The sequence below is a fragment of the Colletes latitarsis genome, unplaced genomic scaffold (assembly GCF_051014445.1).
Source record: "Colletes latitarsis isolate SP2378_abdomen unplaced genomic scaffold, iyColLati1 scaffold0041, whole genome shotgun sequence".
Classification (NCBI taxonomy): domain Eukaryota; kingdom Metazoa; phylum Arthropoda; class Insecta; order Hymenoptera; family Colletidae; genus Colletes; species Colletes latitarsis.
Window position 1 is genome coordinate 237,504 of NW_027488391.1, and position 4,997 is coordinate 242,500.

Below are 4,997 nucleotides of genomic sequence, written 5' to 3' on the forward strand. Positions count from 1 at the left end.
TAACTATGCTCTTGACGCTTCAGCGTCCTTTGCCATCGCCAACGACGGGAGCTGCTGTCAGCAGCGCGACGACGGTCTTACATGTATAAATACATGTTGTCTTTCGTCGTTGGCGTACCTTTCAGTGTTTTCGTCATACGCTGCATATCCTTCCTATATGCAGCGTCCGTATGGCAAGGACTCCGAGTCTGACAGAGCCGTACACCACCGGTTTACAGCTCGGAGTTGAGCTGGTCTAGGCGGAGTCTTCTAATGGCCAGGGGAGCGATCCACGTTTCGAGGCCCGTCTCCCTACCTAGGATACTAGCGTGGTTTCCCAGCCGACACCTTCAGGCAGTAGGGAGCAGCTCAGCTACTTCTACGGTGGCCTCCTTCCGTCATTCGTCTGGCATTACGACGTCTGCCACCAGATGTTTTGGTGTGCTGGGTTCTGCCAAGCCCAGCGGCGTATTGCTTTTCCCAGCGGCGTATTGCTTTTGGGGACGCATACAGACGTCGTTTCGTGTCTCTTTCTGGTCTTTTTACTTTGCTCAACGTGAAAAGGGGGCATATAGCCCCCTTTTTGATTTCTGGTGTCAGGATCGCCTCCTCGGAAAAGCATTAAAGCAAAAAGGGGGCTTATAGCCCCCTGGTATGAGTTAGGTCTTTCTTGGAGAAGCTCTAGGTGTTCGAGTAGGAACTTCGAAAAGTTCCTTAAAGTGAAAAAGGGGCATATAGCCCCTTTTTTGTACAATATACGCCTTCTCCAATAAGCCTTAACGTGAAATGGGGGCCGAAGCCCCCAGGTGTTAAGTATACGCTAGTCATAATGCTTCCCCATCTCTCTTTGCTTTCCTGACACCACTCCTTTCTGACATCTCTGTTTTGCACAGAACGAATGACGGATCACGTCTTGCTCGGGTAGGTGGGGTCGCTACTCCCATACGGTGTGCCCCTGCACCGCCCCTGCCGAAAGTAGATAGGGACAGTGGGAATCTCGTTAATCCATTCATGCGCGTCACTAATTAGATGACGAGGCATTTGGCTATGTCACTCTTCGTATTACCTAATAGGCAACAAAGTTGTCTAGTGTATTTTTCACTGCTAAGGTGAGCCCACTAGTAGGCATGCATAGACTAAGAGTGCATGTTGGATTACAATAAAACAAAATAAAATAAAATAAAATAAAATAAAATAAGGTAATATAAAATAATAAAATAATAAAATAACAATGTAACAAAAGAAAAGCTATAATATAAATACATAAATAAATAAATAAATACGTAAATAAACAAATAAGTATGAGGAAGAAAGGAGAGAAATGCTAGAGGACTAAAGATATACGAAAGAAAATTGAACAGAGGAGGAGAAACTAGGCCCTCCTCTTTTTCTTTCTCTTGCGCCACGTGTTTGCCATGAAATACTTATGTATAGTGGACCCGTATCTTAGAATATTACAAACTATTGTCCGCTGAAGGTAGTCCGGTAATTTGTATTTACGCCAAATATAATTGTTTGTGGGAGGCCAACTACCCCTAGCACCAATCACGAAGGGTAGGACCTCTGGCTGTTTAACTAAACTGTAATTTGTTTTAATATTGTTCAATATTTCGGGTAAGTTATATTTGTCTTTTTTCAACTGTGCTGCCTCCAATAAACTGCGCCCACGCTCCCATACGACGGTGGTTTCGATTAAGCTGGCGGTGTGACTATTGTTATCTACGACTAGGAGGTCCGGTATGTATCTATTGTCGCGAGTATGGACTCGCGGGGCGTCCTGAACGTTCAACCCAGCTTGCCTAAGATGTTTTGCAAGATCCTGGGTTGCCCTATCGTGCCTTTGGATCCGGGGATAATGAGTAATTGGACACCTTTGCAGAACATGGGAGAGAGTTTCTCTTCTGCCCACACAGGTAGGGTACCGACATTGAGCCGCAACGGAATCAATGTACGGAGCCCCACCTGTGGGAAGGAGTCCAATGCGCAGTTGGATGGCGCGTATATAATCTCGCCCGGACCAAAAGGGGGGTGGGTTTAAAATCCAACTACAGGAAGCGCGTGTATTGTATTCCAGGCCATTACCGAGGGCAGACTGATGGAGGCTCATAGCCCAAAAGCGGTCCACAGCAGACTGAGCCGTGGGAATGCCTTGACAGATAATGTCAAGCTTCCGCATCAGTTTCTGCATAGATGTAGTTTGGAACGCTGCGGTAAAATCTGGATCGCTCTGGAGACTAATGCGCTGCAACCGACGACGATAGATAACACCAATTTGGTGACGCAGACAAGGGATCGAAAGACCCCCGTCGCGAATCTTAGCGCACAGGTAGGCAGTGGGAGTGGTGATAGGCAGGTGGAGTGTCGCCTTCACAAATCGCCTAATCAAGCGGTCTAAATGTTCCAACTTGCCCACCGTAATACTAGAAGATTGGTTGCAGTGCATTAGTCTCGGTATTAGGTAGCGATTTAATATATGGAGCTTTTGCCACGGGCGCAAACCTGCACGCCGAAGGCGCTCTAACATAGACTCCAGATTGGAGGCCGAAGGAGCGATCATGCCATACTGATTGTAGTTGTGGCCAAGGTACTTCAGCTGTTCGAGTACCTTGAGAGCTGGAACGGGTTTGCCACTTATGCTAAAACGGGGCCTGGTATCAACAGCAATCCTCTTCGTGCCAGGAACGCGCATAAGCTGTAAGGCGCGGCACTTGGAAGGGTTAACCTCCATGTGTGCTTCTTCCAGAAAGGCGTGGAGTTTGTGCAGGTGTTCATGAATGCCATGCTCAGTGTCGCTAAGCAACACAATATCATCGGCGAACAGGAGACAGCCGATTTTCGCCTTACCGAGACTGACACCATCGGAAGGATTGATAGACGTTACGAATTTATCCATCACGATGTTAAACAATATCGGACTGTCCGTGTCGCCCTGACGCACACCTCGACACATACCTATTGGAGAACTTCTTTGGCCATGGCACTCGAGGATTGTGTCGACATCCCTGTAAGTAGACATGATATACCTGACAGTGTGCTGATCAACTCCTTTGGACAATAACGCGTGTTCTATAGCGGTCGGATGTACTTTATCGAATGCTTTTGTTAAATCTATGGAGAGTAAAAAGAGGGGTTTGCCATTATTACGATATTCGCGTACTATTGTATCTAAAACGGTGAAGCTAGTCATTAGACCGTCGCCAGCAGTGAATCCTCTTTGAGCATGATGAAGTTTTACGTTCTCAGATAGACGGGCAGCAAGAATTTTATGAAGTAGACGGGAGAAAATAGATGAAACTGTGATGGGTCGCCAGTTAGATGTTTTAGACAGGTCGCCCTTTTTTGGAATCAAAACGGTGCGGTTATGTCTCAATGTAGATGGAGTGCGGCACAACCCGAACACTATGTTCAGCATAGCCACCAGGTCAGCCATATTTGCCATCCTAAGGTGTTCTCTAGTAATACCATCAGGACCACACGCTGTTTGCTTTAGCCGTCGCAGAGCTAACTCCGTCTCTCTAAACGTGATCGGATGATCAAGGTGGATTATTTCAGAAGCCGGACTGGGAGCGGAGCCCCTATACTGCGGACATTCTTCGAAGATAAGACGGTAATCAGCCTCGAGATCGGCCATAGGAGGAAAGATGGAGGTGGAAGCATCTTTGTCGTCCAATATCGCGTGTGCCAGTTGAGAGGGATTTTTAGCAAAAAGTCGCTGATGGCTGCTGAACATGGTGGATCTCACAGTGGTACGGTTGTTTTTATTTTTATTATTATTATTTTTCCTATTGGACTTTCTATTTCTTCTATTAGCAGGTCTAGCGTCTCTAACAGGATTAGCGAGGTTACAAATTGCGGCCGAAATAACTGGATCAAACTGGTCAAAATTATCGCTAGACAGTAAGGTTTGTATGAGGCGTTGCCCGTCTAGTGAGCACGATGGTGTAAGCTCCCTGAGGTGCGAACAAATGTCCGGGTGATTAAGAAGAACGCAAACTTCATGCGGAGGGTCTTCATTGCCCCTGGTAGGAGAGACAGATGGAGGTGTCAAGATCCTATTCCAAGGAGCAATGGAGTCAATACGTTCGAGGCGCAGGCGTGGAGTCAGAGGACAGGTGATTCTATGTGAGTTATGAGCAGAAGATTGTGGTAATGGAGCTGTATCTATTTGGGAAATGAAATCAGAAAGATAGGTTCTATACGAAGGCTTCTGCCGTTGCTTTTTGATGCCATCCGCAGAGCGACCGCCATGCAAGCTGGCTAACCGGGCAATAATCTCCTTCTGCATCAAACCTGCAGGAAGCTGAGATTCGAGCCGAGCTAGCTGTTTCTCCTCGGCCTCGGTCCATTTAGCCCTGGTGGTAGGTACTCGAGCTTGAGCCAACTGTACATCCTGGGCGTTGTACTCCACAGGGTGGGCTCGCTTCGAGTGCTGGCGGAGGGAGGCATACTTGGGGTAGCTCGAGTTGCACACCTCACAGAGGTATGTCCCGTCCGAGCTAGGTGGAGGTTGGTTACAACGGCGGATATGTTGTTTACGTTGCGCAAGGACTCTAGAGGAAAGATCAGAAAGACAGGAAGGACAGGAAAGACACTCTAAATCTAAATTCAATCGTAAATCGACGGGATATCCATGAGACGTCGCCGAGTCGTTACCAGAAGAGCAATCGGGGTTCCGAGGCTTCCTTGTAGTTTTAGGAGCAATAATAGTGGAGCAGAGCTCCGAGGTATCCCAGGGCTGCTAACCCAGGGAACCCCAGACATAATGTCCGTTCGGCTTACGCCGAGTTCGCCGCGCGCCATTTAGCCACGTTTGGAATCGAGAGACAACATTGTTGTCTCCCGACTCCAAACGTGTTACCGGCAGGCACCACGAGGAGGTAGGTCGCGCGACTTGGATGGGAGAGGCTGAAGGGCCAGAGGCCTGTGTTACGCATTGCCATCCCTGCAACTACAACTCAACTTAAGGACTGGTCTCGGATACTAGGACGGCAAGCCGCCCCGACACCTCAAACGACCGC